General features: G+C 47.0%; 1 long non-coding RNA gene across 1 annotated transcript; it reads left to right on the forward strand.

The window, feature by feature from the left end:
* The first annotated feature begins 363 nt into the window (after nucleotides 1-363).
* LOC113953218 lies at nucleotides 364-15,664 on the forward strand. Its single transcript, XR_003529791.1, has 3 exons — nucleotides 364-416; nucleotides 9,444-9,450; nucleotides 15,574-15,664. It is a non-coding gene; the product is annotated as an uncharacterized LOC113953218 (long non-coding RNA).
* The last annotated feature ends 7,289 nt before the right edge of the window (nucleotides 15,665-22,953 follow it).

Consider the following 22,953-nt stretch of genomic DNA (forward strand, 5'->3'; position numbering starts at 1 on the left):
AGGCTGTGTTGCCAAGGTCAGATGGTTCTCTCCATGCACCCACCACTTGCTGCCTCCAGTCACTCCCCATCTACTCCTGCTTTGTAGAGAGGCCCATCATACATTAGGAGAGGGGGGCTAAGGACATCCTCCAAGAGCTGGAGCCCCTCTGCTCTGGAGCCAGGCTGGGAGAGCTGGGGGGTTCACCTGGAGAAGAGAAGGCTCCAGGGAGACCTGAGAGCCCCTTCCAGGGCCTAAAGGGGCTCCAGGAGAGCTGGAGAGGGACTGGGGACAAGACGTGGAGGGACAGTACAAGGGGGAATGACTTCCCACTGGCAGAGGGCAGGGTTAGATGGGATATTGCTGTCTTTGGGGATGGGGAGGCCCTGGCCCAGGTTTCCCAGAGAAGCTGTGGCTGCTCCTGGATCCCTGGAAGTGTTGAAGTCCAGGCTGGACATGGCTTGGAGCAACCTGTTCTAGTGTAAGTTGTCCCTGTCCATGCCAGGGGTGGAATGAGATGAATTTGAAGGTCCCCTCCAAACCAAACGTTCCTGCGATTACAGGTTTACTTCCAGTTTTAACCCAGCAATGAGGACATGATTTCAACACTACCAAGGGATCATCTTTTTTTTTGGCAGAGTGAATAATAGAAAATCAAAATCCTTCTCTGGGCTGCAGTAGAGGGGTGTTCTGGCTGCCCCTTCCCCACAAAGGCCATAAACCACGTTCAGCAGGGAGCTCTACCAAAACCTTTCCTTCCCAACCTGTTTTCTTTCAGACATGGCAATACCACTGCTGCTTTTGGCTGGGGAAAAAAAGATTTTGTGTTACTTACTCTCTATGGCTATTGCAGTGAACACAGTGGACTCTGGAATTGTTGCTGTGCCAGGCTAGTCAGGACAAGTTCAGACAAACTCCTTCTTCTCCTTTGATTTCCTACATTAATGCTTTTTTTCTCCATTAAACGTCACTTATATTTTGCCTGAAATGCCTCACCTTTGTCTAACTTCACTAGGTAGCCCACTGGTGAATACTTTTAAGAAAACTTACCCAAACCTGATAGCTAACTGAGTTTTCCCAGATTTTCCCAGCTTTTTCCAGCAGCCACATCACCAAATTTAAAGGGAAGCCTCTCATTGTACTCTGACTGTGCCTGACACAAACTGGTGGCACAAATCCAGCAGCAACAGAAGGACTCTGCAAAGAAAGTAAACACCTCTGAGCTGAGGAAGATTTACATCAAATTACTTAGCTAACCTTTTCCTATGGAAAACCCAGCAGCACCTGGCTGTGAGGAAAACTGCCTTGGTGGATGTGGCAGAGAGATGTTTGATGTACTCTGCACCCCAGAAGTGGAGCTTTTTTCCTGATGTGTCCCTGTGGGACTTCTTTCCACTGTGTGTAAAGTGTGTGTGTGTGTGTGTGTGTGTGTGTGTGTGAGCTAATACCAGAAGTCATTCCAGATATCTGCAGCTGATTTTTTGGCTACTACCCCTTGGATACAGCTGCAGCACAAGGGCTGGTGCCTCTTTCAGGGTGAGCCCCCTGCAAGGACAAGCAGGAGCTGGCCTCTAAAGGAAAAGGTTGAAGAATATAAGCTCACAAGAGGGGAGAAACAGGTTGTAGCTCTTTCACATCCATGGGCATCCTCTTCAGGCCTCTGGCCCTTCACACACCAAGTGTTGTCTCCCAAATGCACCACTCCTGCTGCTCCATATATATTGAGGAATCACAGCTCCTGGCACATCAAGATGCATCCCTGCACAGCTACCTTAGTTAGGAGTTTGGTTGTGCATTGGACAAGTGGGAAAACAAACAGAGGAGGGCAATTTTTTGAAGTGTCCAGAGAATTCAGGGTATTTTTTAAGTCTCTAGACAGCTTGGGACTGGCAGAGTGGGCACATCTTAAGTCTGTGTGAGGCAGGGCTGAGGCTGGACGTGCTGTGGGGCTGACCACTGTGCTCTCAGCTGCTTGGCATCCCTCCCCCTCCCCTGGGTTTCTCTGGGGTCAGTTTTTCACAGCCACTCCATTCAGCCCCATGAGTCAGGTCCCACTAAAGGTCAGGCTGTTCTCTGAGGAACAATAGGCCCAGCATGGGGAATGTTTTATAAACCCCCTCACCCCTGTCCAGGGCCGTCCAGCCTCATAGGCAGCAGCAACCAGGCCCTGTTTCACCAAGTATCACAGGGTCAGAATCACAGAATCCCAGAATGGTTTGGGTTGGAAAAGGACCTTAAAGACCATCTGGTTCTCCCCCTGCCATGGACAGGGACACCTTCCACTAGAACAGGTTGCTCTGAGCCCCATCCAACCTGGACTTCAACACTTCCAGGGATCCAGGGGCAGACACAGCTTCTCTGGGAAACAGGTACCAGGGCCTCACCACCCTCACAGACAACAATTCCTTCTCAATATCCCATCTAACCCTGCCCTCTGGCAGTGGGAAGCCATTCCCCCTTGTCCTGTCCCTCCATCCCTTGTCCCCAGTCCCTCTCCAGCTCTCCTGGAGCCCCTTTAGGCCCTGGAAGGGGCTCTCAGGTCTCCTTGGATCCTTCTCTTCTCCAGGTGAACCCCCCCAGCTCTCCCAGCCTGTCAAGTACACCCCAGAATCCCTCTTTAGGAGGCGCGTTGAACACAAAGTCCGTTTGGAGTTTTCTGCTCCCTCATTTCCCAGGGTAACAGCCCCCTTTGGCAGCGCTGAAAGGTGGATCAGCAGAGGACCCCAGTGTAGCAGGTGCCAGCTGTCTCACGTTGCTTCCAAACTACAAAAATCTAGGAAGAAAAAATTTGTTTGGGAAGAAAAAGACCAGCCTTTCAGGAACAAGGACATCACACTCTTTGCTGGCTTCCCATACTGAAACAACAACCCAGCCCCACTCCACCAGGTAAATATTTTCGGTGGTCCCCAAGAGCAGCCTCTCCAAGACGTGACTGTGACTGTCCAGGAAACCCAAGATCTTGCTCCTCAGCCTGTGATAACGAGTTGTAATTTCACGCCTGTTCCGATGCTGGCATTCCAACATAAATTATACAGTTCATTGCCTTCCCAGCAATCCCATCCAGCCCAGCAGCAAACACAAAGGATCCGGCAACTTCTGCAAGTCCGTGTAAGAGCATGAGAGACCTCACGCTGCCCAGAGGGATAGGTAAAGCAGCTTGACCCAGAGCTGACCCAAGTTTAAAGCTAAAAATCAGATCATTTTTTATTGCTCGATTACTGGCTTTTCCTATCTCTGTCCTTTCTGTTCCAGGTTGTTTTGCAGCTGTTTCATGAAACTTCAGCATATTTATGGCAATCCATATAAAGAAGACAAAAAGTGCACACATTCAGAATCCTTTTCTTCTGACCTGACTTGTAATAACATTGAAAAATTAGTAAAATGGACCAATAAAACAGGCTTTCCAGGCCATGTTGTTCCACCTTTGCTTATTACTGGAAACAGGCAAACCAGCTCAGACAAAGTAAGAAATGACACGAGACTTGGACCAAACCTCAGTGACTTTTTTTTCCTCCTTTCCTTTCCATATCCTGTTTTTGGCTGAAAACAGATGTGTCCTACAAAGCTATGAAGAGAAAGGCCACACCAGCTTAGCTGGAGCTAAGCAAGGGTACTGAAATAATCATACTCCCCTGCCATAAAATCTGCAGATGTTAATGAGAAGAAGAGCCTTGCTCTGCAGATCTCTGTGAAACAGCCAATCTGTCGGTTCTTTGAATAACCCATTAAAGAAACATTCATGGAAAAGCTGAGTTGTATTTTATTCATGCGTTGCCATGGAGGGAACATCCAATGATCTCAAAATAAGCTGAATAGTAAAGCTCAAAATTTCTCTCTAAATTCCAAATCAGTGGATCTGTGTGATTTGCAGAGGACTAAGGTTATTCAAGAACCTTGCTGCTCTCTTTACAAAGAGTTTATTAGTGTTGTCTTTATTGCTGAGGAACACAAATCTGTTCAAACACAACAAAATCGACCCATAGTATGAGAAGATTAACAGATTTACCTTAAAAACACTCCACAAGCCAGTGAGAGAAACAAAGCCCAGATACCTTCACCTTGGATAACAGCTCAGCACACACACCAGAACAGTTCATGATCTTCTCTCCTGAGCAATCCTCAAGAAAAAAAAAATAGTTGAGGAGTTTATTTTGCTTACTAAATATTTCTTCTAGTAGTTCAGCCTGGTCTGACGTGGTCTAATCCACATATAATATGGCAGCAGGTAAAAGAAATTGAAAATTAAAAGGGAGAGAAAGGCCATGGAGATGCTCAAAAGGCTGGAGCCCCTCTGCTCTGGAGCCAGGCTGGGACAGCTGGGGGGGTTGACCTGGAGAAGAGAAGGATCCAAGGAGACCTGAGACCCCTAAAGGGCACCAGGAGAGCTGGAGAGGGACCTGGGACAAGGGATAGAGGGAGAGGACGAGAGGAATGGCTTCCCACTGCCAGAGGGCAGGGTTAGATGGGATATTGGACAGGAATTGTTGTCTGTGAGGGTGGTGAGGCCCTGGTACAGATTTCCCAGAGAAACTGTGTCTGCCCCTGGATCCCTGGAAGTGTTGGAAGTCCAGGCTGAACATGGCTTGGAGTAACCTGTTCTAGTGGAAGGTGTCCCTGCTCATGGTAGGGGGTGGGATGAGACGATCTTTCAGGACTCTGTAACACTCCTAATGGCTGTTAAGGTAGAACATCTATCCCCAGGAGAGCAGCAGCACTTCTACACACTGTACATAATTCCCTTAATGATTTCCCCAGCCAAAGGAGCTAAAGCTGCAACAGCAGGGACATGACACGACAGCTTCTCTGTTAGTTGTGTCTGCAGAGTTTCCTCCCGACCCCTCTTGAGTCCTTGTCCCGAGAGCTCCAAGCGGCCGCTGTCCCATGGGCTCGGGGTTCACTGCTCGGTGGGACCACAGCTCAGGGATGCACAAGTGTTCCAGCTGGCTCCCCTTAAACATGTCCTGGAGTGTCCCCTTGGGCTTCAGCAAGTCTCTGATGGTTTTTAACCCGTGGAGAGATGCTGGCCCAGAGAGCTGGCGCTGTTGGTGGAACGCCCAGGTGAGGCACACGTGCCGCGCTGTGCAAGACCGGTAATGAAAGGCATAAATGTAGCAAAATTAAAACCCTGTACACATTTTTGTCAGGTTTCTTCCTCCCATCATCCTCAGTTATCGACGCAAATTGCTGTGTGAAGTCCAAGCCACACGCTGCCTCCAAGCCAGCTCCAGTAACAACATCAAAGCCCTGACCTAGGCTGATTCTGTGTTCTGGCCAACAGCTACTTAACAGGACATGATGAACTTTATATCCAGTTCATCTTTACAGAAATGAGCCAAGAGAAGCTCCGGTTTTTCAGTTTGATCCAAAGATCCTCAATTAACTTTTGCTACTCTGTAATAGTGCTCTTCATGGTTGTTTCCCCTTCTCAACTGGAAGACCATGAGAAATAGGTGGAGAAAACCTGTCAGCCACATGGGAGAAGAAACGAACCTGATTGTGTAAGTGAAATGCTGATAAATGATCGAGGAAAAAAATGGAAAAGGAAAGAAAGACTTAAAGAAATAACCCACCAGTGTTTCCTTTTCTTCTAGTTCTATTACAAGTTATTAAGTAGCGGGGGGAAGCAAGGACAAAATCAAATAGACTTGTGGTATTTAATAGATATTATCTCCTTATGATAATCATCACTAGCTCTGCAAATAACTGGGACAAGAGAAAGCAGCCAGAAAAAAATTTTCCACTCTTTCACTTCCACTAAAATTATATGTTAAAAAAAACCCCAAGCATTTTAATAAAGATTGTGTTAATTCAAATCACATCCTCTGCAGGTCACTGGAGCCAAAGCCAAGATCTGCTCTTCATCATTAGTGCCCAGAAAACATTTAGAAGACAGATTTTTTGGATAATTCTTCATAATCACTATCTGTGAAAGTCAACCTGCACCCATGTTTTTCCATTTGCATCCTCGGGTTGGCTCCCATCTGCTGAGCACTCCCTGTCCCATAGATTCATATCCATGTTCCTCATTGCTTTTTCTTCCAAGTTTTACAAGAACAGGCCTCTTCCACTGCCGCCCACATTTAGAGATCAGTGAGCCCATGCTTGTCCTCCAAAGGCTCAATATCTGCACCCAAATATCAGCTACTCTGCTCCGGTGAGATCCCCCTGCAGAGCTGCCTCCCGTTCCCTGGGGAACAACAGCACGGGGATGTGGAGCTGCTGGAGAGAGTCCAGAGGAGGCCATGGAGATGCTCCAAGGGCTGGAACCCCTCTGCTCTGGAGCCAGGCTGGGAGAGCTGGGGGGGTTCACCTGGAGAAGAGAAGGCTGCAGGGAGACCTGAGAACCCCTTCCACCGCCTAAAGGGGCTCCAGGAGAGCTGGAGAGGGACTTGGGGATGGAGGGAGAGGATAAGGGGGAATGACTTCCCACTGGCAGAGGGCAGGGTTAGATGGAATATTGGAAAGGAATTGTTGTCTGTGAGGGTGGTGAAACCCTGGCACAGGTGGTCCAGAGAAGCCCCTGGATCCCTGGAAGTGTTGAAGTACAGGCTGGATGTGGCTTGGAGCAATATGGTCTAGTGGAAGGTGTCCCTGCCCATGGCAGGGTGGTGAAAAGAGAGGGTTTTGAAGGTCCCTTCCAACCCAAACCATCCTGGGATTCTATACAAACCCCAGTGGCTGTCAGTGCAACCCCACCAGCAGCGCTGGGGACAGCTACCCCTCTTACCCACAAGTCCAGGCCCACCTCTTTCTCAGTCTTTTCCTCTCACCTTCTGCTTCCCATTCCTCACCTGTATTAACTACTCCCCAGCATTAAGTTACACTCCATCCATCCAGTTCAGTGTCACCACTCTCAGCCCACCCACTGGTCTGCCATTACCCGGGAGGTTCTTCCCACCACCATTCCTATCAAACAGCCTCCCAGCACGGGGCTTGACCAAGGACAACTGACATTCCAACTCCCTCCAAAGCTCAGCTGACATCTTGAGCTCCTCCTTGTCTTCTTCCTGTGTGCACAACCCCCCCCCCCCCCAGTATGTAACCCCTGGAAGGCTCTGAGTACTCTCCTCCTCCTTAGCAGAGGAGTGGAAAAAGCATAGGAGAGCATCCAGGGCAAGCTTTGAAATACCTGAGGATGAGTTGCTCCTTCCCTGCAGCAGAAACCCCATTCCCAGCCCCAGTACCAAGAAAGTGAGATGAGCAGTGGTATTGCCTTAGCAAGCTGACAGTCTTCCCATGTCTCTGCACGTCCAGAGCCACACATCAAAGCAGCTGAGGTCCAGGAAAGGGTTTGATATGATTCTTTGGCAAACAGTGATAGAGGAGAACTTGTTCCAGCCAGGCCATCTGCTCCCTGACATAACCCTTTCGGTGCTGGCGAGGTTGGAAGAGATGCAGCCCTTGTGCAGAAACCCTTGGAGCTCAGTTCCCAATTGCATTCTCTCCTAGGACCCCCCAGGAGAGGCACAGCTGGCAGCCACTCCTCACCTGCATCTTATAAAGGAAAACTCTACTGGCCTTCCACGGAGAGGTGGAAGGCACAGGTGGGCAGAGGGCACACCTGCATTGCTGGGCCCTGTCCCTCTTGGCTGCTGTTACCTGGTGAACCCCATGCAACAAAAAACCTTCCAGCCAGTGTGGAATTTCCCACCGGGAGCTGTGGTAACAGCAGCAGGCATGGTGCACTCATCCATGGATGTAGGACACCAGAGTTCCAGGCTGTTTGCCAAGTATCAGCCCCCACTTCACAGGAAGTTTCTGTAGGGGCCAAAAAAACCTCAAAGGCATTTAGAGGGCTCCCTCCTTGATATCTTCATGGATCCTGGCTTGAGAATCCAGAAGAAACAGCTACTACTCACAGCAAGAGCAACCTTTCCTGGGAAGTTGCTGTGTTAAACTGGGGCTGCAGTGCTGGTTCCTGTGCTCTGCTGTTGTTTCAGCAACTTGGGAAGGATAAACGGGAAGGGACCTCTCCTCCCTTGTGTTTCTGAGCCATCACCAGCTGGTGATCGTATCACTCTTGCCTATACTCGTGGCCAACTTGGGAATTGAAGCTGAAGGACTGTGTCCTCGCCCAGTCAGGCTCCTCGTTATCCGTGGGGATCCACGGTGGTTGTACAGCAGCAGAGCTGTGCTCTCTGCTCTCTCTACCAGTCTGAATTTTATTTAAAGCCAGGATAAAGCCACCTGCAGCACCTGCCTCGCTCCAGCTCCAGACCTGGCCATAGGACTGGGACAGCTGCTCACTGCCAGGGTCGAGCTGGGGCTGATTTACAATTTGGGAGATGGGCACACCAGCAAGCCTGTTTGTTTGTAAACCAAGGATGATTTATTCCTCTTGGTAATTCAGTGTCCTTCAGAAGGCACACGATGTCAGCACCATTCAGCAGCCCTTTTATTTATTATTTTATTCCTGCATAATCCGTGCTTCAGACAAAGAGGCACATTGTTCTACTCTGTGACTGGCAAACAAAACCAGTTTTTTATAAATTCCTGCTGTGTTGTTTTTATTTCAGTTTTACTGTATCAGCTTTTAAATTACATTTAAAAAAAAAAAGAACATTTTATTTAAGAAAGAAGCAAAATTTGTTTTTGTAATCCCGCTGAGTTACCTCCTCGTGCAGTTTCAGCAGCATTTTGTTGCTCCAATGACCAGGAGGCTGTTTGTGCCAGCCTATCCAGACTGCCCTGCCTAGAGCATCTTATTCCATAGCTTTAATGGGACTGAGCTCAAAAAACAAAGCAAAGGACCAAGTTCAGGCTTGGACGCATGCGGATGTGGCTTTTCCATCCTGCTTTTTGGGGAAAAAAAAAAAAATCATAGAATCTGGAATGGTTTGGGTTGGAAGGAAGAACTTTAAAGATCATCTTGTCCCACCCTCTGCCATGGCAGGGATGCCTTCCACTAGAATGTGTTGCTCCAAGCCACATCCAACCCAGACTTCAACACTTCCAGGGATCCAGAGGCAGCCACAGCTTCTCTGGGCAACCTGTGCCAGGGCCTCATCACCCTCATAGCCAAGAATTCCTGCCCAATATCCTGTCTAACCCTGCCTTCTGGCAGTGGGAAGCCATTCCCCCTTGTCGTGTCATTCCAGGCCCTTGTCCAAAGTCCCTTTCCATCTCTCTTGGAGCACCCTCCATACACAATTGTTAAGATGGAGCAGCTGGGGCCCAGCAGGTTGAATATTTTAGGAGCTATTAACTTGAATTTTGCTGTGAACAGATCCACTCCCCCCCGGCAACAAAAAGCCTCTCAGTGCTTGTTAAACTGCAGACGGTCTCTGTACCCATTGCAGTTAAAGGTGACTTATTGCAAAATGCACACCAAGCATCCCCCTCCTGGCTACTGGACTCCCCAGAGTCTCTGGAGATGATGCTGAAGCAATCACAGTTGTATTATTTTGACTGGCTGGCTGACCACAAAAAAGGGTCTCTGTCTGTAGCACAGAACAGCAAAGTAGTTCCAAGGTTGGCCATCAACACTGACACTGAAGGACAACCTAAAGGTCACAGACTGGCACAGGCAGACCAAATATGCTCTGAAGCCCTTGGCAAGCTGCCAACAGCAGACTATGAGGTTGCTGGTCTCTGTTCCTGCAGGATGCTTGAAGCCCACCCAGACTTTGAGGCCAGAAATCCCTCAACAGCATCCCCATAACTCACTATTCTCACTGTACCTACTGTCCACAAATGCAGGTGAAACTGCTTCAGGTCTGGACATGAGCTGCTTGCTGAAGTGTGAGAGGTGGGAAAGGACATTACCAGCAACCCAGCCTGGCTGAAGGTGATTTTCAAGGGTGAAACCTATTTAAAGACAAACATTTATGCTGCTCCCATCTTGATCTTGCGGTTTTCCTTTCAACCAAAAGGCTGCTGGGTCTAAGACAATCCTACTGCAGACCCACGGCAAGCTCAGGATGGTTGCAGAGGGTGTGAAAGCTACCAAGGGACATCTTACAATGTGCCAAATGTGACCCCAGCTCCCCACGTGGCAATCCTGCACAAAGCTGTGTGCAAGCACAGGTTAGAATGAGCAGACAGACAGACAGACACAGTCCCTCAACCCCATGTGTAACATCAGGGACCAGTGTTGATCAAGGGTGAAAAAAGGGGCAATGCTTAGTTTGGCAACTACGGCCTTTTTCATCAGTAGAAAACATTGTCAGAGCTCCCACCTCATTGGAAGCTGCAGAATAAATAGTCCCTGATGTTGTGTCACCAAGGGGTAGCTTTGAATTTTCAGCCTCTGGGGACAATCTGGTCCCCAGTGTGTTTCTTGCACCCTCAAGGGAGCACACCATGAGGCTGCTGATGTTCTTTGTTAGACCTGTAAAGCTGCTGGGCAGCCTCCCACCGGTTACTGTAGTAACACCAACATGCTCCACTCATCCATGACCAGACTTCCTGAGTCACAGCCCAGGGATGTGTTCTCCAGGCACCTCCAGCATGGTGGTGCTCAGTCTGGGGAGCTTCAAATTGGAGTGGCCATTTGCTGTCAGGTTGCAAACCAAAGCCAAAAGTAAGTGACAAACTGACTAGGAACAGAGCAACCCTCTACAGACCATTGGCATTCCTGAACTGCCCTCTGAGTACAGGCAGAACTGAAAAATAAGTGAGGGAAAGTTAGGAAAGTTAATTTCATCCTTTTCCCTGCTCAGGCACTTTCTAATCTCACAGATGGTCCAGAGGGGACAAAGACAAAAAAAAAGTCTAAAAGAAGAATTTGTGCAGCAAAACCACAGACAAAGCACTTTTCTCTGCCCATGACAATAAGCAGGTTAACTCATATTGACTTTCATGTTCCAGTTCAGGGGCCTAAAATAATTCATATGAGCAATTCTCAGGTGTTCAGGTGCCCAAAGAAGAATGTGGGCTCAAACTAGGATCTTCTGGACTGTCTTCAGAGGATGCACCCAACCATGCAGAGGATGAGGCTTCTCTGCCTGTCCCTTGATGACCTCCACTTTCTGGTCATCTTCTGCTCTTATCATATCCCTTATTCTTCAAAACACTCAGAAAACAAATCTAAGACAATAACAGTCCCTGCAAAAAGCCCTTTCCTACAGCAGAGGAGACCATACCATACCAAAACCTGAGCCCCCAGACCAGTTCTCCAGCATGTTTGCAAGAGCTTCTGCCAGAACTTGACATTTTATGGACTTTGTGGTTGATGCTTTCACTTGTCAAGAGACAAGAAACACAGGTTTTGCGCAGGGGTTTCTACATATGCAGGAATTTCAATCTTGGAGCAACTCAGATTTCTAGATCTGTAGATAAATCCTCTTCTCAAGACTATGCTCACCTACTGCAAAGGGTGTATGCCAGGTCTTCCTTTACTGCTTTCTTGTACCTCCTGGGAAAGCTGGCCTAAGCTGGAAGACACTGAAGCAGATCTAAAACCACTGTTAGCCCTGCCTTTGATGTGAAAATGAATGAGTTCAGGTTATTAAATGGGTGTTTTGATTTCCAAGAGCCTCAGAGTTGGGGAATGCTTGTCATGCACCACGACCACGAGGGGGTCCTGCCCCGGGGCTCTCTGCACACGGGACAGAGCATAAGAACCCAAGGGAGCTGCCCAGACAACCAACAGCTATGGCAAGAAGCACATATTCTCACTTCTTTTCCCTTAGGCTTCACTGACATGTATGTAAACCAGGCTGGAAGAATGAAAAAAGGGACAGAAGCACACCGTGGGATGAGTTTTGGAGCATGTGGCTGCATGGACCATTGTGCTCAGCCCATGGTAGAAAGGGCATAATTATCAGCATCATGTCTGAATTATCAGCATCATGTGGAGCTGAAGGATGTATCCACCTATCAATACACCAGGTAAGAAAGAGACAATTACCTCTGATAACCCCTCTGCAGTTTCTAAATTGTGATTTTTATCTCTTTTTATAAAAACATAACAAAAAACCCCAAAACAAACAAAAAAACAAACAAATAAACAAACAAACAAAAAACCCACTACCAAAAAAGTTGACCCATCATGATCAACTCTTCATCTCTCATGACAGCAAAATTTTAAGTCCAGCTGAAATGCTTAAAGTGAAATTTAAATCAAACTTAAACACACAAGATGTAATACCTGACTTTTTTGAATTTGTTTGAGACTTCTCCATCTCACTCAAATTACAGCCCACTTAAAATCTTCTCCATGAGCATTTGGAACAGCTCTGAAAGCTCTGCCAATTTCAGCATAGTGAAAACAAATTTCCAAAGCAAGAGTCTTACCTCGACATATTGCCTTTATCTACCAAAACCATCATCTCCCCAAGGAACCAACAGGGTTTCTTTTACAAAAATCTGCCATGTGGCAGTGGGGAGCTCAGTGCTTAACAGCACCAAATCCTCACTCTGCTTTTTAACATGAGAAACTGTCCCAATGGTTTGGTCATAGAATAACAGAAGAATCATTTGGGTTGGAAGAACACTCCAAAATCATCAAGTTCAACTATTCCCCCAGCGCTGCCAAGGCCACCACTAACCCATGTCCTGAAGTGCCTCATCCACATGGCTTTTAATTCCTTCCAGAGGCAGGAACTCCTTGGTTTGCATTTTCAAATGAAGAGCAAACAAGAAATTAGCTAGTAAAATCCTAAAAAAAAAAACAAAACAAACTAACACAAAACAAGAGGAAATCTTGAAGAAATTATGTCAGACACTGTACCATCTCAACCCTATTTGCTACCAAGGATAACAAGATAACATATTTTCCTTTGTCTCTCAAACTAGTTTTGGTTTGTTTCAAACCATATTTCCAGAGTCTGGCTCTGCAATGTGATACGTTTGTTGACCAGGTTGAAGGATAATCTGTTTTTCTCTCGTCTGGAAACACCTGACAACATACTCTGCATTCACGGAGTACCTTTAATCTTGAGTGAAGTGTTCATGGACCTTGGGCCTCATTCCACTTTCAGCTGCATCTGTGCAAGCCTGTGCTGGCCGGGAGGGAGATGAATTAGAGGAGAGCAGAAATATCACAGTGTGTGCAACAGCAAAACAAGAATTAACTCCAGATGAAGCCCATTTGTCTCTGGCAGGGCTTATTTGTTTTCTCTCTGTTTTTCTTTATTCCTGGTGCTCAGCATAAAGGGAAGATAAAGAGATGGCTGTAGATCACCTTACGTAGTAGAGCAGAACTTATTCCAGAGGATTTAATTGGTATGGGAAAGAAAGCAGATCTTGGAGGCCTCAAAATATATCAAAATTCCATTATTTTTTTCAGGTGCTATTCAGGTACCCCTAAATAAAGAACAATTGCCCAGGGATCACATTGCATAAAGCAACACCATGAAGTGCGAGGAGGGAAATGAAGGTAAAAAGAAGTAAAGTGAATCAACCAGGTCACAAAACCCATCAATGGCTCAGTTCTCTGCAATGAGAAGCACCAGTTAAATCTCCCCAGGGAGGCACAGCTTCCCTCCCGTGCCCTCCAGGCAGTATCAAGGTCTTGAGACAATGAACCGAAATCCCTACAACAGTAATACGACATGCAATAAATATTCCTGAATGACCAAAGCTTTTATAAATTATTACAAAAGTTTCCTCCACTTCTAAGCTCCCGGACAGTGAAGGCTCAGTGATGAGGTCCCCCTTGAGCCTCCTCTTCTAGAGAATAAACAAACCTAGCTCCCTCAGCCATTCCTACAGAAGTTAGGCATGCCTAGGGATTCTTAACCTTAAAAAAAAACCAACCAACCAAAACGACCAAACAAAGTAACAACACTGGCACCTTTTCTAATCCAACCTCTTCCTCTGCCTACATGAATCCAGGAATTTCATCTCCAAAACATCCCCTGTGGGATTCACTAAAGCTTTAAACACCTTTTCCCCTTGATAAGGGCAGAGAACTTCAATGAAATTATAGAATGGTTTGGTTGGGAGAGACCTCAGAGCTCATCTTGTTCCACCCCCTGCCATGGGCAGGGACACCTTACACTAGAACAGGTTGCTCCAAGCCCTGTCCAACCTGGACTTCAACATTTCCAGGGATGGGGCAGTCACAGCTTCTCTGGGCAACCTGTACCAGGGCCTCACCATCCTCACAGCCAACAACTCCTTCCCTATATCCCATCTAACCCTGCCTTCTGGCAGTGGGAAGACATTCTCCCCTTGTCTTATGGCAATGAACACATTGGATAACAATTAAATTAATGGGTGGAGATGTGAATATCCCAGTTAGTGTTTACTGAACATCTGAAACTGCACAGGGACTGTATTTTGCAGTATGAGGTCGTTCTCTTGCCCAGTTTTGCAGGTTCATGACATTTGGAGCACTCAGGTTCACGGATCCTGATCCAACCTCTACAACACAGTTGCTTTGGGGTGTGTTCAGGCAACATTTTTCAGATGCTGAGGAAGTACAATGAGACTCTCAGACTTAGAAAAAGCTCACTATGCATTTAGGCAGTTGGATAAACCTGAGCAGCTCACTTTAGGGCTGTGCCAGTTGCAGAATTGGGCACTCCACTGTATGACAAGGGTACTGCTTTTGCCTAGGCTTGAGCTACTGCAGGGTTATGGCTCTTGAGATCTTGTCCCAAGCAGTGTTGTCCTGAAAGAAGCAGCTAGATCTGGGAAACTTACTCTCTGTGCCAGAAGGAACAGATGGCTCTTAAAGAACTAGACTCCCCAAAGCTTGTAACTGATAAGGTTCCAAATTAGGGTTCTGGGTAGAAATTCCACAAGCAAACAGAAGGTTTGGGGTTTTTTTTTCTTTTTTCTTTTTTTTTTTAGCTCAGGAGACTGCTCTTTCTGCATCAGAGAGATGTGCTCAGTCCTGGAGCCTGTGCTGCTGGCCAGGCTCCAGGATTGAGCATATCAGGTTTCTGCCTGCATATTTGCACATGGCTTTAGATTTGGGAGGAGAAGCCCTTCTTCCTGTGACACAGCCCTAGCCTGTCATGGATTTCCAGCTGCTCAAGTACTGAAAGTTGGAATGGATTTTAAAAAGCATAGGTCCTGTTTAGACTTCTAAGGAAAAGCAACTTCAGTTTTGATCCTTGCAGCCAGTTTCTATGCTCCCACTTGCGATTTTTTTTATTCCCTTCATGACCTGGGTGCTTACTTTGGTGTCTAAATAACTTTCTTTGCAGCTGAATTTGGTATCAGTGGTCACTTTTCCATGTGCTTGGGCATCTAATGAATCAATGACTCTTTTTCCCTGGTCTCTCTCTCTTGATTTAGTCATTTGTCATCCAGAAAAATGGCATCATATTTCCAGGTGTTGAGTGTTCACCCTGTTGAACTCACCTTCTCAGCTGTTTGACTTGTTTCCGTCATGTGGGAGACTGTTGTGAGGATGGACCTGACTCAGCACAAACACATGTAGGAAGCTGATAAACCTTTATTTTTAAACCCTCTCGCTCCCCCCCCTCCCCGTGTTATGTTCCCTGTTATTGTTGAGGTTTTGCATGTGTGTCGACCACATCCAGCTTCCAGTCTTGTCTTCAATCAACTTCTTGTCCCTGGTAACCTCTGGGACGTGTCTCCCTGGGTCTGTTTGATTGATCTGCACTGTCATTTGCCCTCTGCTCGGTTCCCGTTGGCTGAGGCTGGTGGTATTCTCCATCCTTGGAAGCCTTGAAGGCCACGTTGGACAGGGTGTGGAGCAACCTGGTCTAGTGGAAGGTGTCCCTGCCCATGGCAGGGGGCTGGAACAAGGTGGTCTTGAAGGTCCCTTCTACCCAGAGCGGTGGAATTTCCTAGGAAAGCCTTCAGCTTTTTGGAGTATGGGAGGTAGAGGGATTGATGGGATCGGGAAGTCCTAGGGGACTAACTCTCCTGTGCAAACCACTCTCTATGTGGTCTTTGGAAGCGAGAGGCAGCTCGCAGGTCCTTGGGGCTGCGGGTGAATGCGGAACCGCCAGCGTGTGCCAAGTCCCGGCGGTAAATAAAACCAAGCTGCCCCTCAGCTAAGCCATGCATCAAGTAAACCTCCTGGGAATGGGATCAGTGACTCGCTTCAGATGCAAATCGCTGCCCGTCCCGGCTGAGCCGCGGGTTCATGTGCGCGCACCAGCATTCTCCCAGCCCTGAAAGCCAGACAAGGCTTAAATGAGTAATAAAGTACCTAATTGGACCTTGACCTCCGGCTGCACCGGGCCCATGTGTGAGTGTGGATGTGCCCGTGTGGATGTGTGTGTGGGGGCTTCCCCCTCCTTGGCTGGATTCTTCCCTTGGGTCGCTGCTGCTGTCTAAACAGTGTGGGTCTGCCCGTCATGGTCTGCTGCCTCTTGGCTGGGTTCCACCTGGCAGCTTTCCTGCTAAGCCCATCAAACAAAAAACAGTTCCTCTGTAGGGTCTTTCTTACTCTCTGTGGGGCTGGGAGCAGCCAGAGACGAGCCTGGGACCACGGTGTTACGGCAGCAGGGAGAGCGGAAGAGGTCTCCACCATCGTCCACCGTGTGTCATGAGCAGGGGTCTGTCCCTTACAGGGACAAACTTTCTAGCAGGGCTTGCTGTGACAGGACAGGGGGAATGGCTTCCCACTACCAGAGGGCAGGGTTAGATGGGATATTTGGAAGGAATTCCTCCTGACTGTGAGGGTGATGAGGCCCTGGCACAGGTGGCCCAGAGAAGCTGTGGCTGCCCCTGGATCCCTGGAAGTGTTGAAGTCCAGGTTGGACAGGGCTCGGAGCAACCTGGTCTAGTAGAAGATGTCTCTGCCCATGGTAGATGGTCTTGAAGGCCCCTTCCAAGCCAAATCATTCTAGAATTACTTACAGATCAGCTAAATGACTTGCTATGCTGACCCAAGTTCTGCACAGGTGTAACAGCATCATGCCAAAAAGTTTGTTATCCAGAACCTGTGCTGCAGACTCAGGTTGCACCAGTCTCTAGGGAATTAGTGGTGGGAGATGGCCATTTTTTGTCTGGCCACCTCTGTAACTGAAGCAGCTGAAGTCTGGGTCCTCAAAATCTGAGAAGAATGTGGGCAGTGGAGATAAGGAGAAACAATAAAAACACAAAGCGTCAAAGCAGCAACACACAAAATGCAGAAAAATTGAGGAAAAAGAAAGATAAAACCACAATGATTGCATGAGAGGAAGGGAGAAGAATAGTTTGGATTGATAGAAACATTTCAGATACAGCTGCTGAGCAGAAACCTTTGCCAAAGGGAGTTTAGCAGATGGCAGGTGCAGACTGCTCGCTGTTGCTGTCTCTAGAGGTGTATCCTCACTTTTTTGGCTCTCCCCATCTGCATGCTTTCCTTTTCTTGTATTCAGGCTGCAAATTGTTTGGGACAGACACTCTCTTTTTGGAGCATGGGGGACTTGGCCCAGCAGGACTCCAAGTACTGAGAATTCTAAAGGCAATTACAATGAAGACAGCTTAACCCTGAGGAAAGGAGTTCTGACAACCCAGAAAGAGTCAAAACTCTTTTTTTTCCTGCCAAAAATTTAACTTGTGATGAGTTATGTGTTTGACTCCATACACATGGAGTACATACATAAACAGGAACACTAAGATCTCTTTATGGGAAACCTGCAGAAATTCAACAGCAACAGGTGTTTCTCCATCCAGCCTTCATCCCATGGTCCTACCAAAAGCCTCTTTCCAATGGGCATTCCCCAACTTCTCCTTGGCTTTCTGAGGCTGCTTCAGGTAATTTTGAGCCATGATAATCCTGCTTCACTCTGGTTCAACACCTTTGCTTTTTCAGATCATTTCAACGATTGCATAAAGTATCAGACAGACATAAATAGCCCCAGTGAATATCTAACTGTTAAGGAGCATATGTGTTTATGTCATGATGGGCCTTCTCTGCTAGGATCCTATTTATCTGGCCATGGAACTCATCTGTGTGTTCTATCCACCTACTTCAGCCCCCAGCTGAGTACCTCTGTCAAATCCTCCAAACGCTCCTAGAAAGTTTAAAATTAGATCAAATCTCCGTGGGTGGCTCTTACTTTAAAGGGGATGATATCCAAACAAGAGGCTGAACTGCACACTTTTTGGAGGCTGCTCTGGGAGGCTCCATCCATCCAGTCACCCTTGTACCGGGGCCAAACACTCACATTTGCCCAAAGCCCAGCCCTCAGAAATGCATTAGGACTGGGATCAAAGAACAGAAGAAACGGACAATCACTGCTGGACCGCTAATCCTGCTCATCCCCAACGCAGCACAAGCTTCATGCCAACAGAAACACAGCAATTGTTTGTTGGCTTTAATCACTTCAGGCTCAAACTTTTTTCTTAAAAATACTTCTTCGAACTTCAACCTCCAAGCCAGCTAGAATGGAGGTAAGTGCCTTTGGCAGGGGTCCTGCAGGAGGACACGATGGCCCACGTGAAGCCAAAGGATCATACTTCCAGATGGTCATTTCATCAAGTGGAACACCAAGTCAATAGATACCTGATGGATGTGTCTGTCCACTTACACAGGCATTTTTCTAAGTATAATAAGGTCATTTTCATCACCCCTGGGACACTATCTGTGTCGAATCTGGATCTCTGAATCAGTTTTTCAAAGAGAACTTATGATGCTTCCCCATGTGTTTGCACAGAATCTGGTGAAATAGGTTTCCAAATCTGAAAGGCTTTCCAGACAGACATACCAAAAGTTAAGCATTCACAATGTAAAAGTGCAGTCATTTTCATAATGTAAAAGTACAGTCATTTTCTTGTCCAATACAAGATAAAAATTAGACAAAATGTGCAGAAACATTTTAGAGTAGAAGTGCTAAGGTAATCAGACGAGAAACAACTCAGTACTTTTCCTTTTTTCTATTTCAAAGTTCAGGTAATGGAGATTCACAATTCATTATATGGAGCTTCACTTCCCATGTATCCAGGATAAAAGGCTCATTGTAGGGGGTGAGCTCAGCTGAAGAAGGAATTTGGTGAAATACTTCTAGGAGTCCATGAGGTTTGGAATGACTCCTCATTTTAGGATGTGGAAGAGAGGCAGAGAGAAAGGGGCATTTTTTTCCTGAAAACAGGGTAAAGCAAGGTCTGTCTCAGATTTAGTACTACAATGGAGAGACCACTCACCTGAAACATCAAAGAGCACTGAGCTGCAATCTCTTCTTCAGGCTTTACACAATTATTTGTGTAAGTGAGAGCTGTTTCAACAGGAGACACTGGCTGAGGGCAGAGGACAAAGCTGAAGCTTGGGTAAGGATGATTTGAGCCTAGTGCTCTCTCACCCCACTTAAAATGCTTCAGTGTTTGAGTCAAAACGGATATCCTCTCCTTCACAGGGTTGTGATGTGCTTTGGGAGCTTGGAGGCACGTTCTGCAGCAGCTTGGCTTGGGATTTGGGAGATTCCATTATAGTGTCGTGGAATCATTTAGGTAGGAAAAGCACTCTTGAGATCACTGAGTCCAACTGTTCCCCAGCACTGCCAAGGCCACCACCAATCCATGTCCCCAAGTGCCACATCCACACGGCTTTTAAATCCCATCAGGGATGGGGACTCCAAAGCTGCCCTGAACAGCCCTTTCCATGAAGAATTTTCCCCTGGTATCCAGCATGAACCTCCTGTGGTGTAACTTGCAGACACTTCCTCTTGTCCTGTCACTTGTTACTTGGGTGTCCTGAGCACACGTGCCTGTGGTTGCAAACCTTGCTGAGTCCAGCTTTGGATAGCAGGTGCCCAGCTGGACTCAGTCCTATCCAAGCTGCCCTTGGGAATGTGGTGTGAACTATCCTTCTTACGAGGCCCAAATTTTGTTTGGGGTCATATAAACTTGGAGTGGGGGAGGTCAAAAAGGGAGGGAGACACAGATACCTTTTGGGGGTAGGGTGAGGGACACAGACACCCTGCAGATTTCAAAGGCCCTTTCTTTTGTCTTTGTTTGAGTTCTTTGAGCCCAGCAAGTTTATTTTCCCTTAGAGTCTCTATTCTTTCTCTTTAAAATGAATGTTTACTTCTGTTAAAATCCCTCCCAGACTATAAATGACAGTGTTTCTCCACTTGTGGTGCTGCACTCACCATCAAAACAGAACAAAAAGCCAGTCCTCCCAAATTCTGGGAAAAGCAAGGTTTTCCTTTCAGTTATGATGGATCCTCACGCTGTCTGGGTTATTATGTAAACAAAAGATCTGCAGAACTGTCCTTGTGCATGGGATTCCCTTGAAAAAGTGAAAGTCCCTTGAGGCAGGCGGGGTTATTTTGATTTCCCAAGACAAAGAAACTTTGGACTTGGACAAAACAACCTGATGGGAGATATCAGCTCGTGGTTTAGACTCACCAGGCTTCCAGGAGGAACAGTGGCAATGGGAACGGATCTGAAGCCAGTTTAAATGGCATACTGAATATTCAGATATCTCTAACGAAAAAGCAGTTTTTTTCCAACACTGAAGGGAGCAGTGCCACTGAGATAGAAGCGAAAATGTTGCTTCCCCCTGGGGCCCAGCTCCGCTCTCTGGTTGGCAAAAGAGCGATTAACATATATTATTGTTTCTATTTCCCTGCTTTGCATTGGTCTTCCCAGCCCACATCAGGGAGAGGGTTAGAAAGGAGACGTGTTCCTGCTGAAAAGGCCTTTTTAAGTCTCCGATCTGGCACTTCTACGTAGGATTTTGACCCGTATGAGCAGGGAGGCAGCAGCTGTTAACAGCGGGGAAGGCGGCTGGAAGGGCAGGGTGTGCAGCAAACAGCTGGTATTTGTGTTGTCAGTCTCCAGTTTGAAACTGCTGCATTTAACAGGCTGAGGGGTTGTGTTGCTGCTGCAAATAGATGTGCTAAGGCACAGCCAGTCTCCAGGAAAAAAAAAAGAAAAAGAGCACAAGGCCACAGCAGTATCCGAGGTGTTATCTGCAGCTTGGATAGACTTTGCTGCCTTAAAAGCCTCTAATCCTGCCCAGCCTGGTCCCACTGAGACCAATACCATCATGTCCACGGTTTTTCACAGCTTCATGAGGCAATGAATGAAAAAAAAGGTTGGACTAGATGACCTTTAAAAGTCCCTTTCCAACCCAAATGATTCTATGATAAAATAGACCTTCTTGACACCTTTTTTTGAAGCTTCTACCTGGTGATTTAATTTGTTGCACTTCTGTAGTTGGGTTTTAAGAGTGTGGATGCAAAATAGGCAGCTTGGTCATCAGAATGGGACCTGAAATAATCTTTTCAGTGCTGTACAAAACCATGCCGTTGCATCTGAGTATTTGCAGATGCACCTTCTAATGATATGGAGATACCGATGACAAACCTTTAATCCTGGGCATAATTACAACACCTTTCATTTTTTTTCATGCAGTTTCCTTGTTTCCCTTAGGCTGGCAGCAGCTACAAAACTCTGCTTTAAAGCTGGTGTCCACGCTGGAGGCACTTTTTTCCATGCCAAGCTTTTCCATCTTCATTTTGATTGTCCAGAAGGAGTTAAGGGTTTGAAGCAGTCACAGAAGTTTCTTGCGTCCCAAGACACAGAACAGCCATGGAAAGTTAAGCCTGCAGCTCTGAGGCTGGAGGTAGGACCAAGGGGATCATGGTGGGAACTCAAACCCAGCATGAGCAGATGCCTCGTGGCTCACTTCAGAATATTTGTAGCTGCTGAAATCGGTGAAGTCTGGCAAAAGCCATGTGATGGTAAGAGGCAGAATGGGTTCACTTTAGCTGATTATCATGAAAATGGGAATTGAATTCACAAGTACCAACACGACCCTTCTCAAAGGTGTATCTGCTGCTTTTTGACTCAAGCTGGTTGTGGTAAGCAAGGCACAGCCAAGATTTTGGGTTACTTTGTCATTTCTTTCCTGTGAGACAAAAATATCTGATATGAAAAATCAATTACACAGAGGAAGAAGGTCAAGATGGATTTCCCTGGGGTGAGGCTGAAAGCCAAAAATGATGGTATTTAAGAGGTTTGCTGCACAACTACTTGGCTTTGCGTCGGATTTGTAGTTGGTTCTAATGCACAGTATTTCTTAATATATGTGTTTTTCTAAAGTCCTAATTTCTTAAATTCAAAAATTTTTATATATAACTCTACTGTTACAAGGTCATGGGGTTTCTTTCGTAACTCTTGCAATTTGCTGTGATGATTTTTCTAAAGCCCTATTTCTTGTGTTTGTGAGAAACGCAGTTTTTGTAAAACAAATAAACAAAGCTACTGACCATTTTTGAGTGTAAGGGAAAAAAAGGAAAAAAGAAATCATGAAAAACATGACCAGATGACACCTGAGGGTGTGAGTGGATCCCCTTCCCCAGGAAAAAAGGTGTTGTTCCCAGGTTTGAGAGATTTTCTGCACTTTTGGAAAGGGGACCTGGACCCATGGTTCACATGCTGGGGATTGTCTCTGGAAATAATAAATTGTGTTTTCTAGGTTGCCTGGAGGTGTAACACCTTCCAGAGGAGAGATGGCTCCTCAGGTTCCCCCTCCCCCAAGAGGGCTCCTCCACAACCTCCCTGGCAAAGTTATCCACAGGGTTGAGGAAGGTGTGCCTCAGCTGTCACCCAGGGAAAGGTGCATAATGTACCCACAGCCCATAGGCAGGAATGCTACTGGCTTGGGAAGGTCCCTCCTAGTGACTGTCTGGCAGCTGATCACAGAATCACAGAACGGTTTGGGTTGGAAGGGACCTTAAAGATCATCTCATTCCTGTCATGGGCAGGGACACCTTCCACTATGCCAAGTTGCTCCAAGCCCTGTCCAACCTCCCTTGGACACTTCCAGGGATCCAGGGGCAGCCACAGCTTCTCTGGGCAACCTGTGCCAGGGCCTCACCACCCTCACAGTCAGGAGGAATTCCTTCTGAATACCCCACCTAACCCTGCCTTCTGGCAGTGAGAAGCCATTCCCCCTTGTGCAAAGTCCCTCCAGGCCCTTGTAAATAGGTCTCTCTCTATCTTTCCTGTAGGCTCCTTTTAGGTACTGGAAGGCCACAGTTAGGTCACCCTGGATGCTTCTCTCTTCTCCAGAGTGAACAATCCTGATTCTCTCAGCCTTTCCTATTCTTGTGGAAAAGGCGAAGAAAATGGATTGAATATCTCCTGATAAACTGGACACCTTAGAGC

Source organism: Corapipo altera, unplaced genomic scaffold (genome assembly GCF_003945725.1).
Source record: "Corapipo altera isolate COAL_440 unplaced genomic scaffold, ASM394572v1 61553, whole genome shotgun sequence".
NCBI classification, from domain to species: domain Eukaryota; kingdom Metazoa; phylum Chordata; class Aves; order Passeriformes; family Pipridae; genus Corapipo; species Corapipo altera.